The following is a 14,185-nucleotide window of genomic DNA, read 5'->3' as shown; positions in this document are numbered from 1 at the left end:
GAAAAAATGGCTTATCACAGTTCCAACATCCTACAATTTATGTGGATCTTGTGATCCACAGGACAGGTCAAGATACAGATCTACAAAGAAAGTAAAGGCAGACTAATATGCTCCTCATTTGGGGGAGGCAGCATGGCATTATGAAAATAAGATGGGTTTTGGAATTAAAAACCTGGGTTCTAGTGGTTCTGTCACTTATTTACCAGCTATGTAATCTTGGGCAAATTAACCATCATATGCTCACCTACAAAATACAGATGATGCTACTTACTTTGCAGATATTGTTGTAATAAGTAAATGAAATAATAATACAAAGTATTTACTGTAGTATCTTGCTATATACTTACAGTGTATCAAAAGTTCCCTTTCCTAACCTTCCTTTATTCTCTTTCCATTGCCTAGGATTTTAATAAAATTTAAATGACAATGTATAATATGAAAGCAATCCTAGGCTACCAATATTTTTAATCATACTTGTAAAAAAAAAACTAAAGAACAAATAAATATTTTTCACTGGCTGTCAACTCAGGGTTAAAAAACAAAATCAACAATAACAAACAACAATAAAGATTTAGTCTTATCTTTCCAATTTCCATACATATGATTTCAATAAGCCTGAACTAGTCTTTAACATGCTGGGTCTAATTCAAGAGGTTATGAACATGCAAAGTACACCATAAACAATGTTATGTCAGGAGGCGATTCAAATGAAATAATGTATTCCCAACTCTGCCCAAGTCAAACAAGAACACAAGAGGAAGAAAGCTAATCCATAGCTAGGTAGAAAGCAAATCTGAAGTCTATGCTTACTGCCCACATGAAAGATCAATGCCTTTTTTTCTAATTAATTAATTAGTTAATTAATTAGGCTGCCTTGGGTCTTCATTGCTGTGGCAGGCAGGGGCTACTCTTCACTGCGGTACTTCTCATTTTGGTGGCTTCTCATTTTGGTGGCTTCTTTTGTTGCAGAGCATAGGCTCTGGGCATGCGGGCTTCAGTAGCTGTGGCTCACAGGCTCTGGAGAGCAGGCTCAGTAGTTGTGGCCCACGGCCTTAGCTGCTCTGCCGCATATGGGATCTTCCCGGACCAGGGATCGAACCCGTGTCCCCTGCACTGGCAGGCAGATTCTTAACCACTGCACCAGCAGGGAAGCACTTCAGTGCCTTTTAATGATCTTAGATGAGAAATTCTTATTCAACATTACCACAGGCTGCAAAGAGGCATTTCACTTTTAGGGGACAGAGACGTAGAGTGGCACGAAAGAAAACAGGTTTTGGCATCACATTATCATTTACTGAACCCTGTCAGGTGCGGAGCTAAAACCCTGTTACATTATCTCATTATCTCTACTTAAAAAAATACAAAACCCAAAAAACTAAGGTTTAAGAGTGTTCAAATCTATGTTTATCTCTGTGGTTCTCAACCAAGGATAACTTTGCTTCTCAGGATACATCTGGCAATGTCTGCTAGCATTTTTGGCTGTCACAACTGAGGGGATAAGGTGTATGGTGCTACTGGCATCTGGTGGGTAGAGGCCAGGAACTGCTACCAAACATCCAAAATGCATAGGATAGCCCCCCAAAACATATACATACACAGATGTTGCTATTTTTAAAAAACTAAATATGTTGGTGTTTTCTCTATACTGGTTTCTGTAGATGCTATTTTTTTTGTCCCTTTTGATGGTTATTTATAAGGACTTGAGAACTTAATCTCTAGGAAAGAGTTTTTATACTCAGGGAAAATGGCTCAGACGGTGTCAGCAAACAGCATATCAACTTGAAAAAGAAGTATCAAAGCTGCTATTTATTGAATTCTTCCATGTTTCAGGCATTAAGTTTATAGAGCTTACCTTATCATTATCATTTTACAGACAGAAAAACTAACACTCAGTGGTTATTTCCTGAAGTCGGTGTTTGAATATTGAAGAGCTTAGATTTTAAGGCAAAGCACTGGCTTCAAATACTAGGGTTTCTCAACCTCAGCACTACTGACAATTTGGGCTAGATAATTCTTTGTTATGGGGAGCAGGCCAGAGTCTGAGCAGAAGGCTTATTCATGAATACTTTATGGGGAGCAGGAGTTCAGGATGGAGTAGTATAACAAGGAGAGACAGCAAGCCAATAAAAGTGGTTGGCCTAACAGTTGGTTACAGAGGACAATATGAGAAACTGTACGAAATGCAGCTCAAGACTATCGATCAGAAGTGAGAAAGGGGGAAGTATACACACACACACACACACACACAGACTCCCACCTCCTGCTGACCAAAGTATGCTCCACTGGATGTTAAATATCGCTGACACTGGCTTGTACAACTCAAGTAAGTTCCCATGGTAGACACTGCAACAACAACCACAGAGAAACCCTAGAGCTAAAAGCAAGAGACAAGCAGTAGGAGCCAAAATAAAAGAAATCTCAGATGGTACCAAGTGAAGCTGCCCACTACTGTAAATGGAATGGTTTTTACTGCCTCCATTTTTATTTTTTTAACTTACATTTATCTATCTACCTACTTACCTATCTATCACGTCTGCCTATCTATCTACCTATCTATCTATCTATCTATCTACCTACTTACCTATCACATCTATCTATCTATCTATCTATCTATCTATCTATCTATCTATCTATCTACTTACCTATCACGTCTATCTATCTATCTATCATGTCTGTCTATCTATCTATCTATCTATCTATCTAACTATCACATCTGTCTGTCTGTCTATCTATCTATCTATCACGCTCAGCAGCTAGCTAGCTATCATGCCCAGTAGCTCACAGGATCTTAGTTCCCCAACCAGGGATCGAACCCATGTCCCTTGAAGTGGAAGTGTGGAGTCTTAACCACTGGACTACCAGTGAATTCCCAAAAATAAACTTTTAAAAATCAAAGCATTATATACAGTGTACAAGTCATTAACATAAAGCATGATAAATTACACAAAATAAGCACATCCATGTAACTACCACGCAGATCAAGAAGCACTGCCAGTACCCCTTGTGCCTACTCCTCACCCCAAAGTAACCATAATCCCAGCTTCCAACACCAAAAAAATCATTACACCTATTTCTGAATTTTATATAAGTGGAATCTTACATATGTATTGAATCTGTCTTCCTTCAGTCAACATTCCATTTGTGACATTCATCCATGCAGGTGCATATAGTAGTTTGTTCTTTCTCATTGTTTTATGGTATTACATTGTTTGACTACAAAACAACAATTCTATTGTTAATAGATATTTGTGTAGTTATTAATTTACAGCTATTTACAAATTAACTGCTATGAACATTCTTGAATATGTATCCTGATACACATACTGTTCTGCAGGGTATATTCTAGAAGAAAAACTGTTTAGTCATAAAGTATGGGTACACTGCCACAGTTTCCCCAAACTGGTTGTACAAATCCTATCCCAACCTGCAATGTAGCAGAAAGACAGTTGCTCTCAACCTTGTTAATACTCAGTATTGTCTATTCCAGACATTTCAACATACATATATTGGTACTGCATTATGACTTCAATTTGCATTTCTCTAATGACTAAAAATCTAGAGCAAATTTTCATGTGTTTCCTGACTATTTGAAAATTCTCTTTTATGAAGTGCCTATTCACACTGTTCCCCTTTCTCCTTTAAAATAGTTGGGATTTTCCCTAGTTATTTGTAGGAGTTATTTACATTTTTTGGATATGAGGCAATTTTGAAGAAAAAAAATACATAAAAGATACAGACACACACACACACGTTTTTCCCCCTCTCAGAGTAGCTTGCCCTTTTCTCTCTCTTGGTAGTGCCTTTTGAAGACAAGAAGCTCCAGGTTTTAATGAAGTTTAACATTAGTGCTTTTTATATCCTATTTAAGAAATTCTCTCATGGTATCCTTAAGGAGCTTATTATTTGACCTTTCACATTTAGATCCACAATCCACTTTAAATTGATTTTTAAAAAATCAACTATGTTGGGACTTCCCTGGTGGCACAGTGGATAGGACTCTGCACTCCCAGTGCAGAGGGCCCAGGTTCGATCCCTGGTCGGAGAACTAGATCCTACATGTATGCCACAACTAAGAGTTTGCATGCCACAACTGAGGAGCTGGTAAGCCTCAACTAGGGAGCCCATGAGCTGCAACTAAGGAGCCCACTTGCCGCAACTAAGACCCAGCACAACCAAATAAATAAATAAATATTTTTTAAAAAATCAACTATGTTAAGGTATAACCTACATATGATAAAATGATCACAAGGAATGCAAAACTCAGTGAATTTTGACAAATGAACATATCCATGTAACCTTATGCCTAATCAAGACACAGAACTTTTTTTTTTTAAGATTTATTATTTTATTTATTTATTTTTGGCTGCCTTGGGGTCTTCGTTGCTACGTGCAGGCTTTCCCTAGCTGTGACGGGGAGGGGGGTGGGGGGGCTACTCTTCATTGCTATGAACGGGCTTCTCAGTGTGGTGGCTTCTCTTATTGCAGAGCACAGGCTCTAGGAGCAAGGGCTTCAGTAGTTGTAGCACGTGGGCTCAGTAGCTGTGGCTTTCAGGCTCTGGAGCTCGGGTTCTGGAGCACAGCCTCAGTAGTTGTGGCATATGGGTTTAACTGTTCTGAGGCACGTGGGATCTTCCCAGACCAGGGACTGAACCTGTGTCCCCTGCATTGGCAGGAGGATTCTTAACCACTGCGCCACCAGGGAAGTCCCAAGACATAGAATATTTTTAATACCCAAGAAAGTCACTTCAAACCCACTAGTAGGAATTCCCTGGTGGTCCAGTGGTTAGGACTCCAAGCTTTCACTGCCGAGTGCCCAGGTTCGATCCCTGGTCAGGGAACTAAGATCCCACAAGCCTCACAGCATGGACAAAAACAAAGACAAACAAAACAAACAACAACAAAAAAAACCCCACTAGTAATCAATCTCCCACCCTACTCAGCCCTAAGCAATCCTTAATCTTATAACTATGACTACAGATTAGTTTTGCCTGTTATAAAATCACACAGCATGTATTCTTTCATGTCAGGATTCACTCAAAGCATATTTTTATATTCATCCATGTTACTAAGTTTATTATTATATTCCTTTTACTGATAAGTTATATTCCATTGTATGAATATACCACAACTTGTTTATCCATTCAAGTATTGTACATTTGGGTTGTATTTAGTTTGGGGCTGTTATGAATAAAGCTGCTATGAACATTCGTGTCTTTTTGTGAACAGATGTTTTTATTTTGCTTGTCTAAACAACTACAAGTGGAATTGCTGGGTCAGATAGTAAGTATATGTTTAAATTTATAAACTGCCAAAATGTTTCCCATGAAGGTTATACCATTTTATACAGTCAGCCCTCTATATCTGTGGGTTCCACATCAGTGGATTTAACCAACCACAGATAAAAAATAAAAAATCAATCTGCCTTTGGTGGAACCCATGTACACCAAACCCGCAGATACCAAAGGCCAACTGTACTCTGCCATTTTACATAACAGACTTGAGCTTTCATGGATTTTGGTACCCATGCGGTTTCTGGAACCATTCCCCGCAGATACCGAGGGAGGATTATAATCCCACTAACAATGCATGAGAGTTCCAGCTTATTTACATTCTCACACTCATTCAGACATGTGGAATTCTTAGCCTTTTAATTTTAGCTATTCTAGAAGATGTAGGGGATATCCTTTATGTGATTTTAATGAGTGCTTCCCTGCTGGTTAATTATGTTGAACATCTTTTCATATGTTTAGTAGCATGTCTTCTTTTGTGAATTGTCTATTTTCAATCAAAACTTTTAACCTATTTTTTTAACCTTATCATTAGGTGCAAGAGTTTTTTTAAAAATTCTGAATAAAAGTCTGCTGTTAGATGCACATTTTGAAAATATTTTCTCCCAGTCTTTGCTTTGCCTATTTTCTAAATGAGTGGAAGTTTTTAACTTTAATAAAATTCAATATATCATTTTTTTCTTCTGTGATTAAGATTTTTGGGGTTCTTGTCTAGTAAATCTTTGCCTACCCCAAGGTCAATTATTTTTTCTTCTACATTTTCTTCTACATAGTTTTAGTTTTTACATTTAGTTTATGATGCATTTTGAATTAATGTTCATATATGGTATAAAGCAGAGATCAAGGTTAACTTTTACTTATTCATAGAATATTCAGTTTGTTCCAGCACCATTGCTGAAAAGACTGTTCTTTTGCCTTTTGAATTACTTTTGTGCCTTTGTGAATATCAACTGACTATATACGAGTGGGCCTATTCCAGGACTATATTCTATTCCATTGATATGTCTTTTCCTCATGCCAACATCATACTGTCTTGATGACTATCATTTTAAAATATGCTAGTAAACTCCTCCAATAATAACAGTCATTATTTACAGACAACATGATGCTCCATGTAGAAAATCCACTAGAATCTACAAAAAAGCTACTAAAACTTCTAAATGAGTTTATCACAGCTGTAGGATAAAATATCAAAATATAAAAACCAATAGTATTTTTATACACTTGCAAAAATCATAATAGCACTTCCAGTAATATCGAAAAATGCGAAATACTTAGGATAAATCTGACAAAAGATCTGGAAAGTGAAAACCACAAAACATTGCTGAGAGAAACTAAAGAAGACCTAAATAAGTGGAAGGATAGTGTTGTCATGTCTGAAAACTGGACTATTGAGATGTCAGTTCTCCCCAAATTGATCTATAGACTTAATGCAATCCCAATCAGAATGCCAGCAAGCTTTCTGTAGAAACTAGCAAGCCAATATTAAAATTCAGATGGATATACAGAGAACCAAGAAGCCAAAACAACTCTGAAAAAGAACAAAATTGGAGGATTAATACTAATGAATTTTAAGACATTATAAAGTTACAGTAATCAAAACAGCATGGTATTGGTGTGCAAATAAACAAATAGATCAATGATACAGATACAATATAGAGTTTAGAAATAAACCCACAAATATATGGGTAACTCTTTTTTTTTAATTAATTAATTAATTTATTTTATTGGCTGTGTTGGGTCTCTCTTTTTTTTTTTTTTTTTTTTTTGCTGTGAGCGGGCTTTCTTTTTAGTTGCGGTGAGTGGGGGCCACTCTTCGCTGTGGTGCACAGGCTCCTCATTGCCGTGGCTTCTCTCGCCGCGGAGCACAGGCTCTAGGCGCATGGGCTTCAGCAGCTGCAGCACATAGGCTCAATAGTTGTGGCTCACGGGCTCTAAAGCGCAGGCTCAGTAGTTGTGGCGCACAGGCTTAGCCGCTCCGCGGTATGTGGGATCTTCCCGGAGCAGGGATCGAACCCGTGTCCCCTGCATTGGCAGGCGGACTCTCAACCACCGCGCCACCTAGGAAGCCCGGGTAACTCATTTTTGACAAAGGTGCAAAAGGCAATCCAATGGAGAAAGGATAGTCTTTTCAACAAATGGTGCCAGTTCAACAAATGGTGCCAGAATATCTGGAACATCCATATGCACACCATATATAAACGTTAACTCAAAAGGGGTCACAGAGCTAAATGTAAAGCCTAAAACTCTAAAACTTCTGGAAGAAAACACAGGAGACAATCTTTGTGACTTTGAGCTGAGAACAGAATTCTTATATATAACACCAAAAGCAAAATCCACAAAGGAAAAAAAATGTATAAACTGTATTTTTTGAAAGTTAAAAACATCCATGCTTCAAAAGGCTCTAAGAAAATGAAAAGACTGACATACGCTGGGAGAAAAATATTTGCAAAGCATATACGTGATAAGACTTGTATCCAAAGATCTTTCAAAATTCAACAGCAAGAAAATACAAATAAACACATGAAAAAATGCTCCTCAACATCATTAGTCATCAGGGAAACACAAATTAAAACCACAATGAGATACCACTACACACCAATCAGAATTGCTAAAATTAAAAAAACTGACCATACCAAATGTTGGCAAAGATTGAGAGAAATCAGAGCTTTCATACGCTACTGGTAGGAATTAAAATGGTAAAACCACCTTGGAAAAGTTTGGCAGTTTCTTAAAAAAGGAAACACACCTACCAGATGATTCAGCCATCTCATGCCTAAGTATCTACCCAAGAGGAAAAAAAATTTTATTCTATATAAAGACTTGCACATGAATGTTCATAGTAGCTTTATTTGTAATAGCCAAGAACTGGAAACAACCCAAATGCCTATTAACAGGCAAACAGATAAATTGTGACATATCCATTCAATGAAATAGCACTTTGCAATAAAAAAGAATAAAGCAGGGCTTCCCTGGTGGCGCAGTGGTTAAGAATCCGCCTGCCAATGCAGGGGACACAGGTTCGAGCCCTAGTCCAGGAAGATCCCACATGCTGCAGAGCAAAGCAACTAAGCCTGTGCGCCACAACTACTGAGCCTGCACTCTAGAGCCTGCGAGCCACAACCGTTGGGCCCATGTGCCACAACTACTGACGCCTGCACACCTAGAGCCCGTGCTCCACAACAAGAAAAGCCACGGCAATGAGAAGCCCACACACGGCAAAGAGTAGCCCCCAATCTCGGCAACTAGAGAAAGCCTGCACATAGAACAAAGACCCAATGCAGCCAACAAATTTAAAAACAAAAAAAAAAACCTAATGATACACATAACTAAGTGAATGAATCTCAATATAATTATGTTGAGTGAAAAAGCCAAACAGAAAAGCATAAGCAATTTATGCCAAAAAGAAAAAACAGATTAATTGGACGTCATCAAAATTAAAAACTTTTGTGCAAAGGACACTATCAAAAAAGTGAAAAGACAGTCTACAGAGTGGGAAAAAATATTTGCAAATCACATATCTGATAAGGATTTAATATTCAGAAGACATAAAAAACTCTTACAACAAAAAGACAAACAACCTAATTCAAGATTGAGAAGACTTGAACAGATATTTCTCCAAATAAGAGATATAATATAGTCAATAAGTACATGAAAAAAGGCTCAACATCATTATTCATTAAGGAAATGCAAATCAAAATCCAATGAGATACCCACTAGAATGATTATTTTTTAAAAAATTAGAAAATAACAAGTGCTACCAAGAATGTGGAGTAATTGGGGCCCTCATACATTGCTGGCAGGAATGTAAAATGGTGCAGCTGATGTAAAAACAGTTTGACGATTTCTCAAAAAATTAAACATACCACTACTCCTATGACCCGGCAATTCCACTCCTAATTATATATCCAAAATAAAACAGGGAGTCAAACAGATACTTGTATTACAATGTTTATTGCTGCATTATTCACAATAGCCAATAAATGGGAACAACCCAAGGGTCCATCAGGAGATGAAAGGATCAACAAAATGTGATATATGCATACAATGGGATAGCCAGACATAAAAAGGAATGAAGTACTAAAACATGCTACAATGTGAATGAATCTTGAAAACATTATGCTGCGTGAAATAAGCCAAGTCACAAAAGGACAAATATGATGTGATTCCACTTACATATAAGGACAGATATGATATGATTCCATTTACATATCTAGAATAGGCAAATCTGTAGAAAGAAGGTTAGAGGCTACTAGGGGCTGGGGGGATGGTGAGATACTGATTAATGGGTACAGGATTTCTACTTGGAGCGATCAAAATATTTTGGGAAAAGAGAGCAGTGAAGATTGCACAACACTGTGAATGTACTTAAGGCCACTGAATTGTACACTTAAAGTGGTTAAAATGGCAAATTTTATGTCATATATATTTAACAGCACTTAAAACTTTTTGTGTGTGTCATATAACCTATTACATAAGTATCATGAAGTTCCAGCTAGCTTTCTATCCTTTTAGATACTATAATAAACAACTTGAATGACAGGTTCACTCAAATCAATATTCTAGTAGGAGGCTTCAACTAATCCTCTGATTAGAATCAGGGAGTTGAATTGTCTAACAGCTAAACACAAGGGCAAAAAGAATTCCTAGCCATAGGGCAAGGCTCCATCAAAGGAATAGACTGTTGAGCTCACTAGACTTTTAAATCTTGTTCATGCAAGGGTGTAGGTGCCTATAGAATATTTGAAGCTGATCCATATGTCTTGAATAATACTCATTTCACCATGAAAAATTATTTATCTTCATAACTGTAGAATCTGAGTGATGGGTATACAGGGGTTCATTTTATTGTTCTTTTTTTATATTTGTTTAAGTATTACAAAAATTAAAAATTTAGAAATCACTTATAACATCCATTACGCAAGTTCACAAACCTCAGGTGCTGGGTGATTATAGCAATAACTGAAGGGCTTATAGGAGCCTATGCACAGAAATTTCTGATTACAGTCTTCAAATGCTAAGTAACTACTCCAGAGTATATATTCCTCATTAGTACTTCAAATGTTAACTAGCCACCTTTAGAGTTTAGAATAAAACACATATATATACCACACTGTTTCAAATGAAATATTTTAAAATACATTTCATAACACCCAGAACATACTTCTATCATGGATTTTTAACACAAACTGCTTGTGTCCAATTGCTTGTTTTCAAATTTCTCTTCCCCCAGACATGAGCTTCTTTCAACCTGAAACCATGTCCAATTCATCCCTGATTTCCCTTTTCCCACTTTAATTCTAGACATAGGGCCTGTATTCAATAAGTTTGATTCCACAAATATTTACAGAGCACTAGAATCTATGTGTTAGGTATTGGTTTTAGTGCTGAGGATATAGCCCTGACCAAAAATGACAAAGCTGTTTACATGGGGCTTATATTCTCTAAGAATGTGATTGAAATGAAAGATGTGATTAGACTAACCAATTTTTAAAAGGTCTTCCAACAAATATTCTTTGCAATACAAACGAAACCTATTTTAGTGACTGTACCAGTCCCCATGCTTGAGGAGCTTCTCTCAATTCCACAATAAAAGGCAGGCAACCTGACAGTGCCATGAACACAGGGGCTGGTGGGAAGAGTGCTGCTCAATGGCACTTTTTAAAAAAATTAGATTTCACTGTTCTCATTAAATCTACATGCTTATCAAGACTCCCTCCATCCCCAACCAAAGATAATGTTCCATATAGCTGTCCCAGACTAAAGAAGAATTTATTACTAATCTAATACAGTCACACACAGAATGTGCCCTTTCAGTGACGGCGCAGATGACAGCAAGAGTTCTCCTCTAAATGGACTGACAATGATAGGATTTTCTCTCTAAATTATAGCAGAGCTTTCAAAGATTAAAATACACAAATCTTCATAACCCCAGCCTGTTTGCCTGTATAGGAAACTATCAAGTTGTAACAGCATTTATCATACAACGCACACATCAGGCCTCACAGGTGTTCGACAGCAATCACTGATGCTTCTTCCACGTGATGTCTTCGGTTAGCCTAAAGGTTTGGTTTATTTTGTGAAGCAAACCATTCATCACTTTTATCTTCTGCCATTGCGTCATCCAATAACTTGCTTCCCTCTGGATCCATCTTCAAGAGTTCTCGAAATGCTTCATCCCCCACAAAGCAAACTTCATGCCCATCAAGGTCAGTCAGAATGATCACTTGCACCACTGTTTTCCCTGGAGTGTCCAACTCATGAAGGGAGTCAGAATCTTCTGGCTCTCCCTCTTTATCAAGCCTTCTAAGTCTGACAACTCTTTCTGGGGGCAAGAAAAGGCAATTCATCCAAAAGCTGCTGCATGATCACTGCCCCCTGGATGCCCTGCAGCTCCAGCTTATAATGGTTATCAGCGTAGCCCAGCAAAGCCCTCTGCTTCTTTTCATTTTTTTCATAAATCTTCATTCCCAGTAGATTAGACCACTAGTTCAAGGACTTCTGAAAATCAGACACTGATAGAGTTACTTTTAATACAGGATCTGACTGAGGTGGACTAGGGTTCTGCAAATAGAACTTATACCTTCCACGGGCTTTGGTTTCAAAAACACCTTCTACAACTTCACTGAGTGGCCACTCCAGCTCCCTGGCATTGCTGACAGCCTGGCTAGAAGCAAGCATGATACCCATGAAGTCATTGCCAAGCTGTAGTCTCTGATGCCATAACTGTAAGTCAGTTCTGCAAGAAAATGATCATCCTCAGGTCCAAATCCCACCATTGTTTGACCCCATTTTCCATCATAAGGCCTTCATCCCCAGGACATCACGACAGAAACACACCATCTGGAAAGAGTTTCCCACTTTGAACATGAAGTACAGAGCCCTGAGAGTCACCACCTACACCACCCACCTGTCACACGTACAGCACCACACCACCCAGAGATGACGCCAGCACAGTAATCCCAATGGCACTTTAAAGATTAGAGGCTCATGCATCCATGATTTTCTCATTTTCTTATCTAAATTGGTAAAATGGCCTACCACCCAATGATAGCAGACGACAGAAATAATTTGTGAGTTGTAGAATCTTTTAGCATCATGGTGTTTCCTTGATCTTTCCCCTAACACAAAACTAATAGATTTTTTCTATAAAATATGATTATATATGAAAACATATATTAAATTATATGAGTTACACACATATAACTTATTTCCTACATTTTCTAGTTATCTCTGGGCCAAAGGTTCTCAAACTTGGACTCCGGACCCTTAAAAAGGATTCATAAAAGTAGTGATGGAAATCTTTAATTTTCAATATATTTTTAACAATCTAACAAATCACACACTTATAGTCCATAGGGTTCTACCTACTAAATACCACCACCTCAATAAATAGGTTGAATATATTTTTGTTGCTTATCTAAGGTTTATTCTTTAATAGAAGATATTAACAATATTTTACATTGTTAAGGGGGTTATAAAGAGAGTATAATATAAGCTGATAAAGTTGGGGACCACTGTTTCAGAAGCACTGCTTCAGAACATGATGAACTTGTTGGATATTCAAATTAGTGTCAGAACATTTCAATTTACTTTAGTATCTATGGTGATCAATGCTTTGTTTCTTCCATCTGGTTCCCAGGCTCTCATTTGATACTAAGAGTTACCACTTATTATATAGGGTCTAATTGGTGACCATGGCTGATGCTGCCCAAAAAAAGAAAATGTCTGCTGTAAGTAAGGACTACTTGAAGCTTCCATCTCACAGCATCCAGAAATCATAGCAAATCTTACATACAAGGCAAAAGCCATGGTTTCTATTTGAGCAATCACATAAATATCACCAAAGCAACCATATGCTCTTATGATTCCTACCTGATTTTGACAAAATCACACTGATGATACTGTTACTCTCTTCACTTTAAATTCTTTTTTTTGGCCCACGGGCTTAGTTGCTCAGCGGCAGGTGGGATCTTCCTAGAGCAGGGATCGAACCTGTGTCCTCTGCATTGGCAGGCGGATTCTTAACCACTGCGCCACCGAGGAAGCCCTCTTCACTTTAAATTCTTAAACACATTTCAGTTTAAATGTTATGCTTAGAATAAAATATATTTAAATATTTATGCCAATATATCATTTTAATCTTCTCTTTTATGTAATAAAGTGTTTTAAATTACTTCAATATAGGTTTTAAATATTATACGTGCTGTACAGAAATGCACATAAAATTAACTTTAAACATTAAAGTTTATACATAAATTGAACCAGCAGATACTAAGTCATATGTTTAGCTGCCAAGCTAAAAGGCTAAATGAAGGGGAGTGCACTCACCTAGTAGAAGCGTAAAGTAAGAGCTCTAAGTCATTGATCATGAAAAAGTAAAGACAGGTCTTCACTGCCCAAAGTTCAAGAAAAATGGGAATTCATTTATGGTTCACACCACTAACTTTCCAGCTTCCAACCATGACTTTTTAATAGTCAGCCATTTCTCACTCACATGAACAAATTAAAAACTGATGGTAATGGAGGGGGGTTACTTTGTGCTAGATTTTTTAAAAGTCCAAATTTTAAAGAATAATTCTTATATATGGATTACTATGTGCCGGGCACTATTTCACAATAACCCTATAAGCTAGGTACTATGGGGTCCATTTTACAGACCAGGAATCTAAGACATGGAGAGATGGAACTAATTTGACCAAATTCACATGCAGAGCCAGGATTTGAATTTAGACAGATGGCTCTTAAGACTTTAACACACTGTCTCCCAGCGTAGGGCAAAATAGCCACATCATTTGTACTGTGATTTACTGGGCACCTGAAATTTTTTAAAAGTTTGAGATAAACAAACAAAAAGTTGACTCTCAGATGTAAGTAGCAAATGAGGCTTTAAACTC

General features: G+C 37.5%; 1 protein-coding gene and 1 pseudogene across 1 annotated transcript in view; both read right to left on the bottom strand.

Moving 5' to 3' along the window:
• The window catches only part of RNF169 (ring finger protein 169), a 92,014-nt gene that overhangs the window by 37,448 nt on the left and 40,381 nt on the right, over positions 1–14,185 (bottom strand). The window lies entirely within an intron of this gene.
• Positions 11,162–12,082, bottom strand: LOC130860286 (glyoxalase domain-containing protein 4-like; annotated as a pseudogene).

Source organism: Hippopotamus amphibius, chromosome 9, assembly GCF_030028045.1.
Source record: "Hippopotamus amphibius kiboko isolate mHipAmp2 chromosome 9, mHipAmp2.hap2, whole genome shotgun sequence".
NCBI lineage: Eukaryota > Metazoa > Chordata > Mammalia > Artiodactyla > Hippopotamidae > Hippopotamus > Hippopotamus amphibius.
Note: the sequence above shows the minus strand (reverse complement) of the source record. Positions and strands in the feature narration are given on the sequence as shown.